At 45.3% G+C, this 24,908-nt stretch overlaps 1 long non-coding RNA gene across 1 annotated transcript in view; it reads left to right on the forward strand.

Annotated features, from left to right (window-relative positions):
* Positions 1–3,219: 3,219 nt before the first annotated feature.
* Positions 3,220–24,908, forward strand: part of LOC119169427 (uncharacterized) — a 43,567-nt gene continuing 21,878 nt past the window's right edge. The window contains exons 1-2 of the long non-coding RNA XR_005109602.2: positions 3,220–3,306; positions 18,804–18,931. This is a non-coding gene — a long non-coding RNA (uncharacterized LOC119169427). The remainder of the gene's footprint in view (positions 3,307–18,803; positions 18,932–24,908) is intronic.

The raw sequence follows: 24,908 nt of genomic DNA on the forward strand, positions 1-24,908 counted from the left end.
TAATAGAGTAATACACTGTGAGATCACTTGTCATTCTCAGAACTATTTATTGACACCTGTGCGTTCTTATTATTGTTTTTTTTTCAAAGCATTGCGTGAGGAAAACGGCGCACAGTAAAGACACACATGCACACAACACAGTTCTGTAAAGAACGCAATTAGGAACACAAAAAATGCTGTGTGTCTTTAGGAAAGGTGGTTAACGCTTTAGAGTACTTAGTACTCTACTATCCGACGTGTGCCTTAATGTGTGCCGTTTCCTCGCACTACGCTTCGATAAAAATATTGAATGTACTGTGGCCTTTTCACGCCTCTAGTAGGCGTATGGACACTTTGCTATTGGAACATTTCAAACACAGCACATGAGATGCATATTAGTGGTTTCTAGGTGCTATTTGCCACTCGCTACACAACTTTGCATCTACTGTCTTCTGCATACCGTATGTCTGAAATTTGCTCAAATAAATATGTCATAAGTTTTTTCTTTGAATCTCGGTCCGGATGTGTCAATTAATGTGTTCCCCTTCAATATTTGTTAGGAGCACCTATGCCTGATAGTGTGACATCTTAAAATGCAAACTTGGCATCTTTCAAAATAGGCATGATTTACTAAGAGAACAATCGATGTAAGTTCCAGTTTTCTATAGATGCTTCCCCAAATTTCTTTGTTAGAGGCAGCTTTTTTTTTGGTGGCTAAGGTACTCGGCTACTGACCCGCAGGTCGCGGGTTCGAATCCCGGCTGCGGCGGCTGCATTTCCGATGGAGGCGGAAATGTTGTAGGCCCGTGTGCTCAGATTTGGGTGCACGTTAAAGAACCCCAGGTGGTCAAAATTTCCGGAGCCCTCCACTACGGCGTCTCTCATAATCATATGGTGGTTTTGGGGCGTTAAACCCCACATATCAATCAAGCTTTTTTTGTTACGTCTGGGCTTCAAACAACAATTGTCTCTTAATTTACAGCAGAAATCACAGGATGGTGATCTCACTTGTCGTTGTAAAAACGCATGTTGTATTTCTTAAGAGGTCGTGTTCGGTAGCATGCAGGTAAATGTAGGTACACTTGCGCTTCCGGATTTTCAATGCCACCGAATGTCAGTCGCTATTGCTGAAAATAAAATCCATGTTACCAGTAATAATCCTGAAGAACGTAATCGCTCAGCCATGCCGGTAGAGACAAAAATGGACCGTGTATTTCTATGCTGTGCTGCAAAGGACGTCGAAAGAAGGTGGTCTTGTGTCTTGACGCGTTGTGTGAGATATGGTGTCATCTAGAAGTAATATGAAGCGCGGTGGTTGAAGAAACGAAAGTTTTCTGTTGTTTTTTTTTTCAGGAAGCAGAGCCACTGGTATGTAGCGACGGATCGCTTCAGATAAAGCCTCTTAATTTTCAGCAAAGTGTAGGAAGCACACAAAGCCTGCATATTCCACTTGTGTAACTGAATTTTATGTACTTGTGTCGCATTGAGCGTGTTTCGTGTTTTTTCGCTTATTCGTTGTAATTTTCTGGTACTTCAGCCCTTCACTTGCACTTAAGTTGTGTAATAATACATGCTGTGATAATTATTCCTTTTGTTGTTATTGTCAATAGTGTTCGTCTGCAGTTGTCCGACTTTGGGACCCTTTTTTGCATATCTTTAACTCCGAACTTTGTATTTTGAGTGAATGAATAAATTAAATAATCTGAACTCACTTTTTCGTTCTTTGGGTCACAATGCCAGCGCAGCGTATTAAACACTTCAGTGTTAACACATACGTAATTATACATTTTCCCACAACAAACACTCTGCCGAACACTTACATATTTCTGTTATGCCTCAACTATGCACAAAATTTGCTTTTTGATTGACAATGCTTACAAATAAAAAAAAGGCACCAAATCAAAATGAGTGGGCTTTCAGCACGGGCTTAAGCTATAGTCGGGTAGTTGAGTTGTTGGGCAGACTCCTAGAGATGGACAGTCGAACCAAAATTTTTGCTTTGATGTGCTCAAAAAAGTACTGTCTAAAAGACTTCGGCTTCAGGGCACGCATATTAATTGAAGGAACAGCCCAAGCATGATGCCCTTTACCAGTAGTGTCACATGTGGTGCTCCGACTGTGAAAACTTTGCTCGTTGTGCTCACACCATTATTGCTCTAAGCTACTGCTGAATTGTGCCATCGAGCAGCACTAGCTTTAATTGATCGAACATATACCTACTATACTACAAAGCATTCCATATACCGAAGCAGCGTTGTGATTGTTGCACCTACACGTCAGTGAAGTGCTGCCCAGGTTTTTGCGAAAACATTAAATCACATAAATTATCTTGACACTACAGTATAGTTCAAGAGTTAAACTTTATTTGTTTGAGTTGTGATATATTCATATTTTAAAAGAACGCCTTTATGCCAAGACAGGGGTAGCATTGTGCTTCTTCACTAGAAAGTGCGCTTTCGAATCAATGTGAAAATTTGTGTATAGCACCTTTTTACTTATTGCTCTCCGACTGGTTAACAATCTATGTTGGAGATTAACGTCCCGAAACCAGCATATGATCATCAAGACGCCATAGCGGAAGGCTCTGGAAATTTCTACTACCTAGGGTGTTTTAACGTGCCCCTAACTATAAGCACAGAGGCTTCAAACATTTACGCCTCCATCGAAAATGCGGTGCGACCTGCTGATCCACAGCCTAGTGCGTTAATCATTAGAGCACCGTGGCGGGTACTGTCGCCCTGCTTGACGACAACGTCAGGCTTGCAATTTTCTTGGGGATTGTTTACTCTCAGTACGTCTAATTACGTCTAGAGAACCCTCGTTCAATAGATTAGATTTGTAGTGTTCAGTCATTCTAATAAGGTAATGTGGAATATTACCCATTAAAGATTACCTTTTTTTAATAATACAACCACTCGTTGTTGCCTAACCTTAACGTGAAATTGCTCTCGGACGACTTTTTTATGCTATGTCATTAGGTATAATACCACTATTTTCTATTCTACCACTCAATCACTTCCAGCTCACAAGAGTGAAATAGCAAAATACTTTCTCTCCGAGAACCACAGTAATTAGCCATTTCTTTATTTTCCAGCTGTGAGGCCATCTCCACGTTTCTAATAGGCAATATTAGCAGCCTACTTCGGACGTGAAAAGTAATGTTCTAATTATTTACAATGCTGTATTAATAACGTCATGGCCTAATTGAATATAATAAACATATGAGGCTTTTTTTTACATGCTGCTGATGAGACACCACCAAAGAATTTAAATAGCGAGCCTAAGAGGCGCTGATACAATCTGATTTTTGAAAAAGAAATATATTGGGTAAGCAACTACGTTCTCACTTGCTTTACGTAGTATTTATAACGAGAGGTGTTACAATGCTCGAAACCTTCATTTTTTCCACTACGTTGTGGCATCTCGATTTGTTATATCTTCCAGCGATATCGTCCCAACCAAATAGGACATGTATTCAACTCTCAGTGAATGTAGGCCTATAGCGTACCGGCCGAGCCGGTCATACATGTTATCAGCCCTTCTGGGTTGAATGTTGAGTGATTACGATGAGTATAAATGACTTTAGAGTACATTCTTCAATAGGTTCACCGAACGAACCATTATTTCCTGCGTACGGTGTCCGTATGCGGAGTGATGAGCTTCGATGCGACGCGCTTTCAGCCAGCACACACAGACCACCATCAAAAGCAGCCGGGCGCACTCACCGGAAAGTCGCCGACTTACACGTGAGAACATGAGCTTTTCAGTAGGTAAGCGTGAATAAAGTAACATGATGAGACATTATGTGAACATTCAATTTGATTTTTAACAATCGGCCATGCAGTTGCAAGTGCAGATGCGAATCAGTGCACAATAACACGACTGCCTTGCTAGCATATCGTAGCTCGTGGAGGAAAACACACAAAACCATGTCACGACCTTCCTTTTTCGAAATGTGGTTCAACGGCAACAGGATGCGCAGGAGCGTACGTTAGGATGGCTACAATGCACTTCGCACGATCAATTTATATTGTAGCAAGTGACTGTATCACAAGCTACAGTCAAGACATCAAAACAAACCTTCGATAACGAGATTTATGTCAAATTCCGGCTTCTTTCCCGCTCTCCGCGTGAGATGAGAATGTAAAAAAGGTAGCTGATACCTTCGATTCCTTGAAGTACGTGTGAATAACGAGCACCGAGAGCAAATCGCAACTGAGTGAGCGTCAGGGGCACAGCTATGTTGCCGAAAATCGCCACACTGGCTTCTCGGAAACAAGCGATCTTTCCTGGTTTTCCAAAAACGTGTGACACAATCAGCGGTGGCGACAAATAAGCGTCGGCAACAGCAAATCTGGTCGCTTATTGCTGTCGTTTGTCGCAGTAGCGAGAAAATTGTGGGGATGCAGTTAGGGCTTCACACGGCCTCCTTGCAGGGTGACTCCTAGTTCTTTATTCAATGATTACCCCGCTTAGCCCGAAGGCGCTGCGGCAGGGGGGTTACAATGTCGAGAAAAACACATCTTCATTAATACAGCACATTTGTTCATTTGATAAGTAATTCCATTCTCTAATGGAACGAACAAAAAACGAATTAGCATACAAATTAGATCTGGTACAGTACTCTAAAATCGTGAAACAATGATCATTTCGCGAAGAGATATAATGAGGACTGTGAAGGTACTTTTCTTTTCGAATGCCGGTTTTACCATAAAATATTTGGTACAGAAGCTTTAGCCGCAGTTTGTTTCGACGCGATGAGAGTAATTCCTGCCCTAGTTCATTTTTCATAATGGTGCAACAGTCATTTCTTGAGTACCGGCTTAGGACAAACCTTGCAGCTCTATTTTGTATTTTTTCAAGTTTATAACTTAAAGTACTTTGCCAGAGGTCCCACACGGCACAGGCGTATTCATGCATAGGGCGAATGTATTGTCGCGAAACGTCGGGGTTGTTCAAAGTTAGGCGCATCGGACGACCAGGGAGACGAATAAGTGTGGGTGAAACTCCGCGGAGGCAATCGATGAGAAGTCAACACGATGATTTCGGGGAGCACTCATTGGGGGTTTATTTAGCTAACACAACTTCAATTTACAAAATGCACTGGGTCACAAAGACAAAACTTAGAAAATGGTGGCATACCCCTCGGCCTGCATAGCTGGTTTCCGGTGGTGAGATCCGCTGTTGACCCCGACTCCCCTTGTGAGCCGTAAAAGAACAGGGTTTTCCGCGAAACATTGTTCTCGCGACAGTATGTTGAGTACGCCGTTGATTTCAAACATGCCGGCGCTTGTGTTAGGCTGCGCTGCATAAAATTTAGTGACTTGGCGGCCTTCGCAACAACTGAATCAACGTGTGCTTTCCATGAACAGTCGGCTGAAAAAGTTACATCTAAATATTTAAATGCGGTTTTTGTGTTACTATACTATTACAGATTACATACTCAGAAGATAACTTGGGTTTTTTACGCGTGAAAGTAGCATGAATGCATTTATTGGCATTTAATGTCATTTTCCACCTTGAACACCATTCTTGTATGCGCGAAAAGTCGCTTTGAAGCAGGGCGACATCACTCTCATTTCTCATTATTCTGTACAAGACACAGTCATCTGCAAACAACCGTATATTAGAATCAATTTCTGAGCAAATGTCATTCATATATATTAAAAATAAAAGTGGCCCTAGGACTGAGCCCTGTGGCACCCCTGAAGTGATGTTTACAAAACTTGATTTTTCGCCTTTAATACTACACACTGTTGGTGGCCTTAAAGGTCATTTTCTATCAACACCAGAACTTCGCGGTCAATGTTTAGCGCTGCAAGCTTACTTAAAAGAAAAGAGTGAGACACAGTGTCGAAAGCTTTTTGGAAGTCCAGGAAAAGGCAGTCGACTTGTCCGCTATTGTATATTTCAGATACTAAATCATGGTTAAATTCAATTAATTGTGTTGCACAAGATAAGCCCTTACGAAAACCGTGTTGTTGAGGCGCCAGCAAGTTGTTTGTTGATAAATGTGGCATTATTTCTTTATGCAGAATATGCTCTAATGACTTGCAGGTTATGGACGTAAGTGAAATAGGTCTGTAGTTGGTTACGTCTTTCTTGGACCCACTTTTATGAATAGGAAATGAATGTGCAATTTTGCAGTCATCTGGGAGGGCACCGGAGGACAAAGACTGTGTAGATTACGTGCAGGTAAAGAGAAATTAACTCGGCAGACTGCTTTAAGACTCGAGGTGAAATTCCGTCCGGTCCAATTGCCTTATTATCGGTAAGTTTGTTTAGTAATGCCCTAATTCCATTCACACTTAACTCTACTGATTGCATTTTCGGCACGGAACTTGTGCATTGCGAAGCACTAGAGCTATATTTCGGCAAGTATACGGAAAGGAAGTAGTTGTTTAAACAGGTAGCTTTCTCAGTGTCGTCTAATAACTCCTAATATTGAAGACAATTTTGGTGATTCCCGAGGGGTCTGCTCCATAGCCTTTCATGTATTGCCAGAACGCCTTTGCATTAGTTTTCATTTTGTTTCCAAATTTTAAGAATAGTTGCGCTTAGCCACCTTCATATTGAGCTTAAGCTCTCGAGTCACATCATTCAAGCTTTCAAAGTGCCGATGGCATTTATTCCTTTTATATTTTAAATATATGCGCCTTCTTTTCCTTACTATTCTTAAGATACGAGCAGTCATCCAAGGTTTGTTTCGCTTTTTAAGTCTACCGCTTTTTAAACTGGGTATGTAGGTTTCAGTAAGCTCATTGATTTTTTGTTTAAACTTAACCCATAATTCTTGTACGTCACAGTCATCCGAGAGACATTCAAAAAGCTGCAGATGATCGAGAAGCTTCCTTGATATGCTAGCGTAATCACCTTTGTCATAGAGGTACACCGTTCTCCTCTCCTGTTTCGTTTGTTATGCATTTTTCGTTTGGGCAATGGTGACGACAACAAGGTGGTCACTTATTCCTGGTACGACATTTACTGAATTCGCCATATTTGGCGAGTTGCAAAAAACAAGGTCCAATGTACCATTGCCTCGTGTTGAAGCATCAACACATTGGATTAACCCGCAAGAATCTACAATGTGCTTCATCTCAAGGTTTAAGGTTCCCCCCGCTGTCATCTCACAAATTCCGTCACGCCAAGATAAATCAGGCAAGTTAAAGTCTCCCGCCAAAATGAACATGTGACAACAAGCTTCCAAAACAATTTCATGCAACAGCTTTAACGCGATTACGGACGAGTTTGGAGACCGATAGAGAGTATCTGCTACAAACGAGAAATTGTCTCGCATAGTAATTTTGCACAACACGGATTCAACTTCTTGATGACCTATATCTAATTCAGATGAATTTAAAGAGCGACGAACTATAAAAAAACGCCCCCACCCGTGCGGGATATATCTTTTCGATAAGCAACAAAGTCGCTGGGAAACACCTAGCAATCTCTAATAGAAGGGTCCAGCCATGATTCAGTTCCGAATACTAGATCAGCTTTTACAGAATCGATAAGAGCCGCGAGTTCATCAGGTTTATGGACAACGCTTCTGCAGTTCAGTGTCAGCGTTATCAGATGTTGTATTTGACGCCCCCTTTTTTCTGGCAAGGGTCATTTTTTTTTACGATTTGAAAGACTTCTTCTTTTTCTTTGTCCGACCTATATGTTTTACCATCCACAATTAACTTATCAAAGTTCAACCTAGCTCGATGTTTTTCGTTCATGTTGTTGGTTTTAACATATTCCCAAAGTCTTTTCCGAATATGTCTTGTTTCAGGTGCATAATCTTGCTCGACACTATACGTCGTTCCCTTGAATTTCTTAGCTTCGGAAAGAACACGGGACTTTTCTTTGTAGGAGGCAAAGTTGACGACGTTAGGCCTGTTTTTTGATACATTATGATGAGCTATACGATGCACTCTTTCCACTGACTGCCATTCTAAATTCAAGTTTTCTTTGCAGATGTTTTTGAGCAGTAGTTCAGACTGTTCCCACGTTTCTGATTCAGAATCGCTGACCCCAAAAAGACCAGGTTGTTTCTCCGGCTTCCATTTTCCGAGTCGACGCCGTTGTCATGCAGCTGCTTAACTTTTTTTGCTATGGTCCTAATGGTGTTTTCTTGGTCGCTTAATTGTTCTTTGAGCATAGTAATTTGACCTTCAGTCGCACGTAATTTACTGTTAATTTCTGCCATCATTTCTTCGTGTTTTGCCAATATGGTGTCGATGGCCTCTAACTAACTCGAAATTGTAGCCTGACCAGTTTGTAAGGTTTTAAGCAGTTCGAACTCTTGGGCATTTAGCGGAGCGGGATTCAACTCAACATCACCGGAAAGTACTAACAATAATGCAAGGTACAGAACCTTATGCGTGAAAAAACGAAAGCGGTTGCTGTGATACATCATCGGCTTTTGCTTTCGGCGAACAGATACATCACTTGTGGGACATGGAGCCGGCAATACACACAATAATCTACAAATCGTAATTGGGCAATTATCACTAACCTGCAGCAACAGAAGCAACTTTAGCTGCATGTCGGCGAGTGTGCCGGCTCCAAATTCCACGTAGCCAACGTGCCGCTCGATTAAATACGGTTCATCAGTGTCACGTGGTTGTCGTCAGCCCATGGCGATGTGATGGCTGTCCTCGTTGACAGCCGCATTCCTATGTGGCTTGGCGCTGATAATCGTCGGAAGTGTCCCTGTTCTACCGGCCGCTGGCACTATCCATGGTGATCCTGTCGAAGAAGGCACGTCGCGAGCGTGTGCGATTGCTGGCCCTCCGTCCAAACTGCAACTGTACGTAGATGCAACAGCTCTAGCAACCTGCAGCAACAAAAGAAACGTTAGCTGCATGTCGGCGCGTGTGCCGGCTCCAAATCCCACGTAGTCAACGTGCCGCTCGATTAAATACGGTTCATTCGTGTCAAGTGGTTGTCGTCGGCCCATGGCGATGTGGTGGTTGTCCTCGTTGATAGTCCCATTCCTATGTGGCTTGGCGCTGATAATCGTCGGCAGTGTCCCTGTTCCACCGGCCGCTGGCACTATCCATGGTGATCCTGTCAAAGAAGGCACGTCGCGAGCGTGTGCGATCGCTGGCCCTCCGTCCAAACTGCAACTGTACGTAGATGCAACAGCTCCAGCAACCTGCAGCAACAGAAGAAACGTTAGCTGCATGTCGGCGAGTGTGCCGGCTTCAAATCTCGACGGTTCAGTTTTCACCGACGGTTCAGGTTTGAGCTACAGTCGTGCGGCGGCCACCTATTTGGTGCCCTAGCTGGAGCTTCACATCAGTGCCGCCTCACCTGCAAGGCTTCATTGACGATCGCAGAACTTGCCGCACTTGACCTCACCGCCGATGCCCTCCTTCAACTGAGAGTTCCGTTCGCTGCCGTACTCTAAGACTTGCCTGCTCGTCTCCAACTGCTCGCCCGGGACACCTGAAGACCTACTGTTGCCACGCGCATCACGCGAAAGCTCGAAGTGGCGCAGGACCTCGAGTGTGCTCTTGTGTCACAATGGATGTCAGTGCACGTTAGAATTTCCGGCATCAAAGCGGCCGGCTAGCTCGCCGAAGATGCGCGCTCACACGGGACCCCTAATACTAAAGCGCAACGTCGCACACACCACTCCGTCATCACTTGGCAGGGCAACCCCCACGTGCGCTCCGTAAACCGCATTTTCGAGAGAAAGGAAATAAACATTTTATTAGAACTAATGCAATTATGAGAGAATCCTACTTTCCTATGATGATATCGGCCACCAACCGGGCCAGTTGAACCAAGGCCTGGTTGACATCAGGAGGCCCGTTGCAGAGGGCATCGTACCACAGTTCTTTGGTACGGAAGGAATGCCAGATAGCAAGATGGGGAGGAAATAATTTTGTGGAACACATGACTGTGACATAAAATACTGTTGAACAGGTGCCACAGCCCAGGAAACAGTCTGTGTTGCAGTTAGGGTAGCATTTGTGCATGGAGAGAAGGCTGGGGAACGTACGTGTTTGGAGTTGGCGGAGTGCCACCTCCTCATCTCGCGGGAACGACGGTAAAAGCGGGTGCACGATGCGTCTAGTATGTTAATAGTTCTCAATATGTGAGTGGAAGGCCCACTTAATCTGGCTTCTTGGTCTCGCCATGCCGGGCAGATCAATAGGTAAGCTCTCGAGTGACCACGTGAGCGTTATTATTACCCGGCACAGAGGCGTGAACAGTCCAGATCAAGTAGACACGCTGGGAGCTGGACGTGTTGATGTTTGTGGCCTTGATTAGGATGTGGTGAGCCACCCCGGAAACGCTGCGTCTCATCAAAAAGGCTCGGTATGCATGTTGTCAATCAGTATATATGTAAAACTCTCCGTGAATGTCAAGAGTGTGTCAAACAGCAAGCGCAACACCAAGGACTTCACCCTCTGTAGGAGTAGAAATGTGCGAAGAGGCAGCCGTAACTAATGTTGCATTGCCATCCAACACTACCGGAGTATACCCGTTGTGCCCACGTGTGGGATCAGTGTATAATGTATTGGCTACAACGATGTCTTAGAGCATGCACACCCGGTACCCAGCACGGGCGCGCTGGTGTCCCACGTCATGCTGAGGACTCATGTTCCGGGGCAGTGGATGCACCTTCAAGGTTTGTCGTACCCGACGTTGGACACCGATGGCGCTCTCCGTGGGACATTGAGCGCACTCCACCTGAGGACGGCAACGCCATCCACGTGCACAACAATCTGGGGTGGCAGCGTGATCATACGCGCCCGGATAATAACAAGGTCGGACTTTTTGAGGGGAACAGGTTGAGCCTACTGTCTTGCGTAGGCGGCAACAATGCCGGCTTCCTGCTGTAGGTGATCCTGATAAGCCCCGTGTGAGCCTCGCGTTGTCCAGATTATTATGTCATCTGCGTCCATTGCATGGGCGACATTGGGGATCTGATGAAGCTGCTGTGGTAATTTTGCCAGGGCAACATTAAACAGGATGGGGGAGAGAACTGATCCCGGAAGAGTAACACGACGTGTAATGCGAATTGTATCCGAACGTTTTGGCTCTGTACCAATGCTAGGTGTCCTGTCACGCAGAAAGGAACAAAAGTAATTATACATGCGGACGCCGCAATGAGATTCCGCTAAGTTCTGTAGGAAGAAATTGTGTGCCATGTTATCAAATGCTCTTTTTAAATGAAGGGCGAGTATGACCCTTGTTTAGGCAAGCGACGGAGGTCCCAGAACTGCGTCCTTGAGACGTACACCCCTGTCTGGCGTAGAGAGTTGCGGCCAAAATCCAAATTATCAGTGCAAAAAGAATGTATGTCGCTCAAAAATAGGCTGCAGACGCCGTAAAGTAACGTGTTTCATGGATTTTTCAATGCATCAGTTAAAGGATATTGACCGCAGATGTTCTATGGCTATGGGATTACTTCGTTTCGCCATTAAGAAAATGTTGGCATGACGCCATGCCTGTGGTAGTCTATCCTTAGGCCAATTGTGTTTGAAGAGATTTGTTAGATGACCCAGATCTGATTCACTGAAAATATGAAGGGCAGAATATTGAATGTGAGCAGCAGATGGTGCCATATTTCGACTGAGACCTTGAACTACGCCAACTTAATCAACCGTTATGTTCGTGTCGAGTACCTCGTTAGATTTCAGCTCGCGGGGGTAGTCAGGATATTTTGGGATGTAGCCGGCAGTGATAAAACGTCGTTCAATTTCTTTGATCGAGGAGGCCGGGTGGATTGTTTCCGTACAAATGTGTTAGGCGATGTAGTTGGTGAAAAGTTTGCGCTTTGCTAGAGGTTGGATTTAAAAGGGCACCAAGTATCGAGCATCTTTTCACAGTGCCAAGGCGCCCGAAAGACGCTCGCATAGGCGACGCTAGTTGTTCCGGACGAGATGATGCGCGTATTCTTGTGCCTCATACGAGAGTTGTTCGATACGCTGGCGAAGCTTATGATTGAGGAGTTGTACCTCTACGCGCCTCCCACAGATGCAGAAAGTTAGGGTTCACGTCAGGATTTGTGGTTGTGGTAATGACTGCGCACATACACACATTTAGGTCACCAGAAAGAGACTACAGCCATTTCTCATTCACTGATCGTTTGGGGAGGCTCTGTTGACGCTCTTTGAAGTACACTCCACTAGTGATATGCATTTCCTGCTTGGGACAGCGTGCATTGTGTAGTGTAATTACAGTGAACACTATACTGTGGTCACTGCCAAGATATTAGTCAAGAAGACCATGTGCTGTTACTGGTCCTGTGTTGTTCGAAAAAAGTGACGTCGGGGTATGTGTCTCATGAGACACTGTTCCATATGCGAGTAGGGTGTCCGCGATCTGTGTGCAAGGTATATCGCAAGTTGCATTTATCATCATGGAGCCTAGTTTTCTTACCTTAACATTTGCGGTACCCCCGAATTTTGTGCGCAGCGTTGAAGTCTCCGCACACAAAATGGGTACGCCCAACGCCTGCATTCAATTAAAAGTTAATGAAATGAACGTATGGGTCAGCGGGGAGAACTATACACGCTGAGTATGTAAAAACTGCAACTTTTCACCATGGGAGATAACTTCAAGGATCTGATGAAGAACATCGATTCTTGTAGTGTAGGTGCTGCGTGTGATGCTTTTGGAAGCTAAGGCTCCAACGCGTGGAGAGTTAGCTGCAAAAGAGTTGAAACCAGATAGAGCCTGCTCCTATAGGAGAAGCACATCTGTGGAGTTGCTGGTTATAGCAATGTACTGTTCCAGGGAGCCGCTATTTTGTGAATATCCTTGGTAGTTCCATCGCCATACCATGATTTGATGCTGGTTAAGGGACGCCATCGTCATCTTGAGAGGAAGTGGTCAGGTGGGTGTATGCGTGCGTCAGGTTTGCTTCTGTGAGTGGAGGCTCGGGCCGCGTGGCATGAGAATTGGTTGGCAAGCGATGGACTCGAACAAGCCTATGGGTTCCACTACATCCTTTTTGGCCTTCTCTTCCAAATTGAGGCTGCTGATTGGTAATTTCGCACTGCGCGCTTACTTGAACCAGAGGAAAAACACATCTTTGATTTCTTTGTACGCCGTCGTTCTCATCGGCATTCTTTCCGCGACGACGAGATACTAACTCAGCAAAGAGAGAGTGGGTGCGCTCTTTCGGTGCCTGTATGACTACAACGATCTCCTGCACAAGTGCTGGAGAATACTACCTCGCACGTTCTATAGCTGCTTGATTGCTAGAGTTTGTACACTTTTTTGCTGACTAAAACTGCACATGCATCTGTGCGTAACGCGCTTCTGTTGTCACTGCTTAGGGGTGCGATTTCGAGGAAAGAATTGTAATTGGTAGTTCAGAGGTGGAGGGGTATGGGACGTGCGAAGGGGTGAAGGTTAAGAGGTATTGAGGTGTTCGGATTTCTGCCCCCTGCTTACCTCCCGAGGTGCTGTCTTGACATTGCTGGTCCGCGAACCCTGTGGTTGATGATTGCTTCGTGGTAACAGTGTTAGTTGTTAGCTTGCATAAGAGTGCCTGCTTGTAAGTTGACAGGGATGCCTGTGATGCTGGGATAGCAGGGCGCTTACTTGGATGCTTCGGGAAGTTGACTGGGAGTGGCATCGAAGCTTTGATTTTAAAAGTCCATGACTTGGAGTGGGGTGTGGATCGCAGCATCGATCGGGACCGCCCACCATTCGTCAGCGGTGTTGCAGAAGCGTAAGTTGTTGACAATTGTGAAGGAGCCTCATAAGTGGATATCATCAATTGTCGCTGTTCCTCGTCCATGGCTTTTTTAACCGAGGATCTGTTGGCAGGCTCTTGCTGGCGTCGCGGGAACTGTGGATCAGTTGTGGCATGATCACCTCCAAAGGATTCTCAGTGTGTAGAGCATGGGTGCGATGGTGTTGGGTTATTAATGTCGCACTAATCACAAACGGTGACATCCGGAATGGGGCAATGGTCAGCTCGGTGTCCCGAATTTAGGCGCGTTTTGTAGCCCTGGTAGTAGCATAGCTGTGCTCCAAAGATTGATATGTGAGGTTTGGCGTCTCAAAACCACCATATGGCTTGAGAGACGCCGTTGGAGAGGGCTCCAGACATTTTGACCACCTGGGGTTCCTTAACGTGCACCAAAAATGCAGCACACAGGCCTACAATTGCGCCTCCATCGGCATTGCAGCCGCCGCAGCCGGGATCCTATCCCCCGACCTGCGGGTCAGCAGCCGAGTACCTTAGCCACTAGACCACTGTGGCGGGGCCTTCTCCAAGGAAGTGGACGAAGCAAGGCACACGAAGGACATCAAATGTTACCAGTGCTATATTAGGGGCGAAGCTCCTTATAACGGCACCCGTTCACCCGTCGTAGCCGTTGTAGTATGTAACAAGTATAACATTTTGACCTTCAAGGTGGTGCCGGTGAGAGATTTTCTCTGTGCGTTGTTCAACAATAAACATGCCAATGACTGCTACATGTACATGCCAATGGCTGCTAATGGGGAATCAGAGACAGGAGCATTCGGCTTTTAGTTAACGCGCATGCTGCAATCCCCATTAGCAGCAATTGGCATGTACATTGAGCACTATCTGGCAAGGAAAGGTTGCTGCGTTATACTCGCTGGGTGTAACCTCCTTAGTTTTAGAAAAGTTTAGTGAGCGTTGAGCTGCAGTGCCATCAATACAATGAACTAGGGTATACCTTGAATGAACTCGAGGTGGTTAAAGGTGGGAAGTAGATACGAAGCGCAAGCCGTAAGAAAGTAAAAGCCAAATTCTCCTGTCTCTCATTTCCCATTTGCGGCCAATGGCATGTACATTGAGCACTATCTGACAGAAAAAAGTTGCTATGCTATACTCGCTGGGCGTAACCTCCTTGGTTTTAGAAAGGCTTAGCGAGCGTTGGGCCGCAGTTCTATGAATACAGTGGACTAGTATATACCATCAACTCGAGGTGGTTAAAGGTGAAAAGTAGACGCGAAGTGCGAGCCGTAAAAAAGTGTGCGTGTGCCACCTCTCGTTTAGTCCTTGGAATGTCCGCTGGATCGCGGTGCTTCTCTGTGGGGAAATATGATGAAAAGATGCGAGATAATGGCATTTGTAGTGTTGAATAGATGGACGAATGGACACACAAACAGATGCATGGATGGACGCATAAACGGACGCAGGGGCGGATGCATGGGTGGACGCAGGGACGGATGCACGAACAGACGCACACACCAACGGGAGGATGGACGCATGGACGGTCACACAGACGGACGCATGGACGGACGGATGTAAGAACGAATGGACGGACGAATGCTTCGCCCCACTCTCCATCATTCACTCCGTGGATATGCTGCCAATTTTTTCTTCCGACCCATCATCAGAGCTAGTAGTATCTGTATTCCAGTCACCTGAATTTTTCTCATCCGATGTGAAGTGGTACCTGGTTCTAGTCCCGGAGCAATACCCTTGCACGAATCATCAGGGGCTGCCAGATATGCAGATAAAGTGTAGCTTTGCTGGCCGAGTGAGAGCTATTGGACCTTCAGGAGGGCGTCGGCAACGTGTGATGACAAAGTGATTATGACGGCCCAGTTTTTCTGCGGTCGAGTTTGTAGAGTGAGGTTTCTGTGGTCATTCGGATCCGCTTCAGCGGCAGCCCAAAGCATGGTGACCATTGTTGGTCTAGGCCATAGATTCATTCTGAGACCTCTGAGCGCATGGAGGACAACCTTTTCAATTCTGAATGGAAAAGAAGATAGGCGTTTCGCTGCACTCGGCTTCGGCTTGGCCTGAAAGTTCTCCGAGTCGGTTGAGAGGGGCGACGCTGCTTCGAGAGCTGCGGCTTGCGGGCGCATTGAGAAGAAGGAACGACGAGCCAGTAGCTGCTGCCGGCGGGTAAAAATTTCTTCTTATAAAGAACGTCATTTCACAAGCAGTACGATGACAGCCCTCTTGACAAAAGTTTCGGCACGCTATTCATTTGCCCTTGTGGATAATTTATGAGTAGTAGCACTTCAGGGTCGTTGCACTGCTGTTTTGAAAAGGTGGCAGTGTCCACAACTTTCGAAAAGGCCGTGTCGTGTTCGTCATCTAGCGATGCCGTCTCAACAGGAGAGCGAGAAAACATCCAGCATCAGTGTGTTGTTTCCCCGACTTGTAGGTAACAATCAAGTCAAATTCTTAGAGTCGAAGACTCCAGCGTGCAAGACAGCGATATGGATCTTTTATGTTTATTAACCAACAGAGTGAGTGGCGGTCGCTGATAACGGTGAATGGGTGGCCGTACAAGTAAGGACAAATCTTCAGGACTGCGCACACCATTGCAAGACATTCTTTCTCCATCGTAGTATAGTTAGCTTCTGATCGAGACAGCGTCCTCCTGGCGTAGGCGATCACGTTTTCCTTGTCCTTCAGCTGTAGGAGCATTGTTCCAAGACCCACAATACTAGCCTCTGTATGTAGTATTGTTGGTGCATGTTCATCGAAGTGGGCGAGCACGGGCGGTTTTTGCATGCGCTGACGAAGCTCGTAAAACCCCTGCTGCTGGTCTTTGCCATATGTGAAGTGGATGTCTTCCCAAGTAGGCTATGTCCATAGCCATGTGATGCGCGAAACATTAGAAGTAAACCAATATTCACAGAGTTGGCAAAAAACCAATAGGCACAGAGTCTCGAAAAACGTCGCACTGATTGTTGTCTGATAGTGTCGGGAAATTCGCCGTGGCGGCAATTTTATGCGGGTCGGGTCGTATTCCTTGGCTGCTTCACCGAGGAATTGAAGTTCGTGGAAGCGAAGGGGAAGTTTTCGGGTTTGAAAGTAAGACCAGACAAGCATATCACTTCAAAAACTGCTTCGAGCCTTCGTAAGTGTTCCTTGAAAGTCGCTGAAAAGACAATCGCGTCGTCAAGGTACACCAAAAATGTTAGCCACCTAAGTTCCGAAAGAACCGTGTTCATCAGTTCTGGAATGTTGCTGGTGCCGAACACAAACCCAAAAGAAGTAGCTGAAATTAATAAAGTCCATTATGCGTAACAAAGGTGGTCTTTTCATGATCTCTCTCGTCCACTTCAATTTCCCAGTAGTTGATTTTGAAGTCCATGGGCAAAAAGTAGAGTGCGTTTCGTAATCTATACAATAAATCATCAATACGCGGCAGAAGATAGACGTCTTTCTATGTGATCAGATTTAGCTTCCGGTAGTCGACGCAGAAACGCAAGCTGCCGTTATTTTATTTGACAAGTACTACTGGCGATGCCTAAAGACTGTTAGATGGTCGAATAACACCATCCTCCAGCATCGCTTTCACCTGATTTTGAATTGGTTCACGCTCTTTCGAGGCGACGCGATAAGAATTTTGCCGGACGGGCCTCGCGTCGGAATCCCTCATGACGCGGTGTTTCGTGAGTTTCCTTTGACCAATTCTTGATGTGGGTGAGAAGCAGCCGTGGAATTTGTTGATCAGCGTGAGGAGGCGGTCTCGCTCAATGGGACATAACGTTGGACGAACGTCGAAAGATGTTGGTGTAGTAACAGTAGACGCTGGTGCTTCCTCCACTAAATGACAACCTTCTATTTGTGCGAGTTCGTCGAAATAGACAATAGCCGTGCCTTTAACTATGTGTCGGCGTTCTCTGCTGAAATTCGTCAAGAGTTCAACGCATCCGTCAATAGCAGTGATGACAGCCCTGGCAATAGAAATGCCACTAGTGAATGCTAATACCTTAATGTGTTCAGCAATGCCAGTACAGTTTTGTAAGATGTCGGAGTGCACAGATACGAGGGAGCCTGGTGTGTCGACGTGTGGTAGCGATTTCGGGCACGAATGTCGGGTCCGCGAAGAGGTGCCAATCATACGCGCGTCAATATTCGGACTTTATTGTTTATAATGAGTAGCGAAAATGAGGTTGTTATTTGGACTCTTAATTATAGATGCCGAGTTCGAAGATGCCACTACAGTTATAACATTGTTGTCAGTACCTTTCTTGAGTGAATTTCATTTTCATGTTTGATCGAAAGTAATTAGTTGAGGCAAAATGTGTCCATGTACATCTCTCTGGTCTCCATGACTTGATGGGCAGTGACAGGTGCCCTCGTAAGGAGAGACAGTTACGGGTCGGCACTTTTTTTGCTGATATACCAACTTATAAAGAGCACTCGTCAGGTAAGCGCTGCCAATGTCAGGTTTTTCTAACCACTCACGCGTTAAAATTGTCCATGTCTACTGTCGTTTTTCATGGGTAGACAATAAGTGTCAATAAAATGTGGCACGCACCTGCATAGCAGGGGTATCTACAAACCTACGGGTATGTGCCACTCTCTGCCGGGAAGTGTTTGACGATTTCCACGAGATTTCGGCATCAATCGTGGATTAACTAGCCCATCATATTCGCGAAGGCAGCTTACCCTCCCATGCTAATTTTCGCTCACGCCAAGTGACGGGGATGATTACGAGAGCAACCAGAAGTAAGCAGCTGAATAGATAGATAGATAGATAGATAGATAGATAGATAGATGAATAGATAGACAGATAGATAGATAGATAGATAAATATATAGATAGATAGATAAATAGATAAATAGATAGATAGATAGATAGATAAATAGATAGATAGATAGATAGATAGATAGATAGATAGATAGATACCAAAAGTGCTTCCAGTACACAAAAAAATGCTTCGCATTTATTGGCCCCAAAAATGCTATATTGTAGCATTCAAAATGTACATGCCAATTCATTTCTCAGAGGTTCATGGTGATTATGCTGTGTGCAACCTATTTTTCCCCCTTTAGCACTGTAATTTGTCAACTTGCACTTAGTATGCTTTTCTTGTTCTATAAGCAAATGTCGAAAATCAATGTTTCTTTTTTTCCAGATTCTGTACAATCTGTCTAGAAGCCGATACGATGAAATACTCTCTCTTGGTTGTAATATCAATGATCTTTGTGGCGGCATCACAGGCTCAGGTTGACTGCGATAAGACGACTCTCCTAATAGGCAATGGTAAACCATTATCTGTAGCACGATTTTATGATTTCTCGCTGCGAAATTCATAAGACGGTTTGGGGGGACATGCATTGAAGTGAGACTTGGTCCTTGTGCTTATCTTGTACTACTTTGCTAAGAAGGGCTTAATATCAAACCATTTTACTTGAGTGTCGGATATGAGTTTATGCAGCCATGCTTACCATTGTGGCTGATCTACCAGTTTGTCGCTGTGTTGTGGCATTGAAAATTTTAGCAGCCGAGACATCCCTTCTAACTTTGTCGTGGTTGTTGTGCCCGGCTGAACAACAAACATGTAAATAACAATTGTTCAATATAATAAAACCTGATTTTACAAGCTTGCCAATTTAACGTACGAATTTCCAGTGCAAGGAAGGGCCCTAAAGGGTTCGGTGTTGTCACCAGCACAAACTAGCTAAGCTTTCGTGTCTAAATAGTCTAGATATTACTACACAAAGTTTTTCCTTAAAAAATTAATAAAATGTGCAGTCATTTTTTTCGTACCCTTAATAGAAGTGGGTCTGTTTTGAAGGATGCACATTAACGCTACCTTGTAAGACCTTGTAGCCGGGCTACTCACAACCTTAATTTCATTTTATCCGGTCTGCGTATTGCGCACGTCAAGCGCTTTTACGTACAAAAGGAGAGTACTTGTTTTCACAAATGCCCCCCCCCCTGATAAATGGTGGATTGCCTATGTAATCAATGCTTTATCCCATAGATTGCGCTTATGGCATTTTGTGAATTTCCGAGCTGTGCCTGCTCACAAACTCATTCTGTGTCCTTGCCTCTTGGCAGCTCGTCACAGCCTCACGCAAGAGTCACCTTCACCGGTATGGAACGTAAATGTCATCCTTAAACTTCGGTGATTCTAGGAAGTTCCATTTCTTGGATGCAATGTGAACTAGTGATAAACTTAAGGGCGTGTTTGTAGAAATTGTATAAACTGCTATAAATTGTATATAAATCAATTTATAGCAGTTTTGGGGCGTTTCTACGCTACAGCTTTACTATTTGAAAGCAGCGATTGTGCCTGTTTTTTATTTTGTCAACCAAATGAATAACCTATTTTGGCATTGCCAATACTTGACTACGTATCCAAACCACGTGATTCAACCAGCTGGCCAACACATCAGCATGGTGACGAAGGCGTCGGAGGTGGCTTGCGTTGGCTTTAATCGCAAACTACCCGTGCAGCACGACGAAGCTTGGTGACCTCAAAGAGGACGTGCTCTTTAAGATTTTGGTTTCGATTACGAACACCGAGAGCACTGGAAGTTGACGGTGCAGCTGCATCGAGTCGGCATGCCCAAACGTGTCTTATTTTCCTTTACAGGTGGTTTAATCCACCACCGCCGCTGCTGGTGCGTTCAATCCTGTCGTTTCAGCTGGCATATACACCCGAAGCAACGTTCTATTAGGTGTGAGCTCTTTATTTTCAGCACTTTGCGTGAATAACTAGAATTAGGTACAACCTTTGGTTCTCATAACGCAGGCGGAATCAAAATAAATTTCAAAGCAGTGACGGCAGCGGCTGCAGAATGGGGAGAAACAAATGTGACCATCTTCGACGGAAGTGGTGGTGGTTTTCGGCTGCTCTGGCGTTGTAAAAGCGAATGCCTTCTGAGTCGGATTATGTCAGGCATCCAGCGGTAGGTAGCATCCGTGGCTGCGCTGCGCGCTGGCAGTTGTTATCTATCCACTCTCCCTCCAGCTCTCATTTCAACAGCAGCGGGCACACCCACTTATTCTCGCCCCAAACAACCGGAGCATGTGGTGCGAGAAAGTTTACGCGAGCACAGTGCTTCGCCGCTATTTTTCTCGCCATTCGCCTCTCTCTCCCTGCGCCCCACTTTCCCGTCCACTTTCGCCTCACTCTCGACCGTTCGCTGGCCTAGCCCTCTTAAAGTGATGGCAAATGTCGAAGAAGGTGAATTATAGCTACTTAGTACACTCTAGGTGAATGTTTGACCGCAACGGTGCCCTCTCTCGGCGAAAGAAATGCATTCGGATTTCCTCACGATGTCTTTTGGAGAATAAATTTTCGAAGTAGATACGGCAGCAGAGTCAGGATGGGGAACAAAAAATGGGATCATCTTCGGCGCACACTGGTCGTGGTTTTCTGGCTATTCTGGCGTTTTAACGTCAATAGGCTTTCTTAATGACCTTTGACGCAAAACATTTGGTCTGTCTGTACCTTTTTCTGTTTGTCTCTTCTAATGATACCCACAACGGCACCAAACGATACCCCAAACGCCGACCCCTTCCGCAGCACCCGCCAATAATGTTCAAAATTTAGCGTTCCTACTTGTGCAATTGTCAATTAAAAAGCGATTATTGCGCTTATCTGAGGCACCATAAGAACACATCAATATTCTGTATGTGCATCGTTTTACTAGCAAAGGCATACATAAGCAATTATAAGGACCATAGCGCTTATTACGCTGCGCTGACGAAGCAACGCTTGCACGAAGAGGCAAGTGTTGCAAACGCTTTGCTAAGACGACATGGTGGTGGCACCTACCCGTCGCCTTGCGTTCTAAACATTATCGCCTCCGAGACGGGCGTGCACGCTGCGCGCTTTGTTCAACAATAAAACGGCAAGATAGCGCTCATGTCTCACGTGTGACTAGACTTGATGTACTCATTCGCCTCCGCTGCACGCTAGGGCAATCCAACAGAGTGTCTCCAGAATACCATTCACCGAATTTCTTGCGCAGATCAAATAAACATTTTATTCCCTCTTTTCAAACGCAAGACTATCGTCTTACGACGACATTTGCAGCGTATCATGCAAATACGAGGCCGTCCTTTGTTTTCACTACATTTCTGAAGTGTCAACTTGCTATAACAGTGGTCGCAACTGTTTTATGAAAGGCAGTTCAAGAAAGCGCCATTTCTTACGCTAGTGGTCCCCCAAGAAAGCAGAGTCAAAATATTGGATGACAGAAAAAGTGTTTGTCACTATAATTAGGTCTATGAGATACATCAATGTTCTGCCCTTACCTATAAGGGAGGCCTTTCAATGTTCTGAGCGACCACCACCAATGTGTTCTCTGGAAAATGGCCACAACATTAAAACCAAGAAGAAGAAACTAACAGGAGAAGCGCTGACTCACAACTAAGCGGGTTATCAGAAATAAAATGTAGCTGTATACAAGAAGAGTCACGTGCGCACCGATAAACATAAAGAGTGAACTAAAACATGTGAGGGAATTTTCTGATTGTACACCAAAGCCACGTGCTCAATAAAAAACGTTATTACCAAACGAAAATTAGAAGCAAGCCTCTGTGACAATAATACTGGAGGCTGGCGAATGAACTTTTTTTATTTTTTACAAATGTATTAGGTATAGGTTTCGACAATTTCTTTGAAAAGGTAGTTCGTACGATGAGAAATGATAGTGTATTCATCTTAGCAGGGGTTACTACGACATCCGCTGCAGTGTGGTCTAATGTGGGACAATCTATCAGACTTGCTGGCTCCTTCATGCCTTTTAGGCGCACAAGAATAGCACGCCGTCTTCCCTGTACTTCTCTTTCCGCATGACAGTAGCATCTTAGACGTGACGGCATTTTACAGGCAACAAATATGGCCTAGAGCTTGACATCCCACGCACCGGAAGAAACCTTGCTGTCCTCCAAATTTCGCTTGATTGCAGCGCAGATGCCATCAATGCAATTTGGTGCCGAAAACAGCACAACGATGTGGTACCTCCTAGCAACACTTTTCAGTCCATGTAACTTACGATTGACATACGGTGTGCAAACTTCCTTGCTTTTCCTCACTTCTTCATGTTCCTTTCCGCCATTAATCAGTCACCAGCTAATTTTGTGTGAACGTGCAAATGTGGTCAGTAGCCATAGCTATTATAAAGCTATGTCACCCGACCAGAGTGGAGTGCGCTACCAAAAACCTTATGCAGTAATCACCATATATTCCAACTTGGCCCGTCTACGAGTGTGTAGCACAGACTCGTAGATAGACTAAGGCAGGAATAGCATGCTTAACTGCGTAGAATTTCTACAGAGATGATCTCGCTGATGAAACCACTATAACCGACATTGAATAGTGGTTCAAGAACACGCTAAATACAGCCGAACGACAGACTAAAACATGAAGCTCAACACCAACACACCCGCATTCGACGCCCACATTCTCCACTTCTTGAAGGCTAGGAGAACACTTCTCAAGAGGTGGAAGCGGCGAAAAACTTAACAGGCAGCTACAGAAACGTATCGCTTTCCTCACCAAGCAAAGTCAAGGTTATACCAAGCATTTGACCAGGCAGCACTGGTGCGCCTTTTGCGACAAGCTAAAGAGCTTTCTTAGCACCAAGAAAACGTGGCACCTGCTCCACTCTCCTAAGTATACGAAACCCTCCAAAGCAGCAAAGAAGCAATCTCTTCCCAAGCTTATTCACAACTACGCCGGATCGAAAGAACATCATCTACAAGAATTACTAAATAATGTTTGCGTAGACGCGCCCGCTGTCGCGTCTTTAACACCAAAAAATATGCGGGAACACCAAACCCTGACCTCGACCGGCCCTTCACGCAGGCAGAACTCTTCGAAGCCCTATCGAAGGTAACGAACAACACCAGCACCGGAAAAGACCGGAATGTCAACAAACAGTTGCGCAACTTACCGCACCAGGCCACCACAGCTCTTCTACAATAATACCACGACTGCTGGGAGAAAGGAGAGCTGCCTTTGGTTTGGAAACATTCGGAGATCACCATGATCTCCAAGCCTAACAAACCTAAGAGCATTGAGAACATGCGCCCAATTTCTGTCACGTCGTGTGTGGGAAAGATATTCGAACATACGGTACATGACCACTTTACCCTCTACCTAGAAGATACTTGGCACCTACTAGATACAATGTTCGGCTTCAGTCACCACCTCTCGGTGCACGACGTGCTTCAACTACTCAAAGAAGAGCTTCTTGATCACCTCAGTCACCGAACAAAGTACTCAATACTCGAAGTCGATGTCAAAGGGGCCTTCAATAACGTAACTCATGACGCAATCCTCACCAACCTTGAAGGCACCGCCTGCAGCGTGAGGACCTACACGTATGTCAGAAACTTTCTGACGGACCGTACAGCAACTTTGGGCATCTGGAACATCCGCAGCGAATCTTCCAACTACCTGAATACTAAAAAAGGCATTTCGCAGGATTCGGTCATGTCACCGCTTTTGTTGAACGTTGCAATAATCAATTTGCCTAAGGTTCTTGAAAAAGTACCAGATGTGCAGCACGTAATATACGCTGATGACATCACACACTCTGCCAAGGTTTCGAACATCGGGAGACACATGAGCTGCTTACAAGATGCTGTACACAGCATAGGAAAGTATCTCCGACACTGCGGTCTTAATTGTGCCCCCGAGAAGTCTCAGCAGCTTGTACTCAAAGCAAGGACGAGAGGCAGGCCTTCCATATACGAAGGTCACGTCCCATGCGTCACCCTCAACGGGACAATTATTCCGAAAGTTGATACGCTACGGGTGCTCGGATGTCGCATACACAACAATAGATTGGGGGCTTCCGCCGTACCAAGACTCCTAAGAAATGTCTCGCAGCTCGCACCCTTCGTCAAAAGGATCGTGAACCGACGCATTGGCCTTAAAGAACATGGCACCCTACAAATAATGCAAGTTCTTGTCACCAGCCGCATCATGTACGGCAGGCTATACCCTAGTTTGAATACCACGAACTTAGAAAAACTCAATAATATGATAAGAGAGGCAACCAAAGCCACTTTAAGACTACTACCCATGTCTTCTACTTCACGACTTCTTGAGATGGGTGTCCACAATCCTTGGCAAGAGCTCGCTGAGGCTCACAAGAACAGCTAGATAGAGCGGCTCAAGCTCACCCCAACTGAGATGTCGGCGTTCAGGTATCTCAACTACAGTGATTCATACATTGCCGATGCAGACCGGAAAAAGCGCATCCCAGTCAAA

Source organism: Rhipicephalus microplus, chromosome 2 (assembly GCF_043290135.1).
Source record: "Rhipicephalus microplus isolate Deutch F79 chromosome 2, USDA_Rmic, whole genome shotgun sequence".
Taxonomy (NCBI): domain Eukaryota; kingdom Metazoa; phylum Arthropoda; class Arachnida; order Ixodida; family Ixodidae; genus Rhipicephalus; species Rhipicephalus microplus.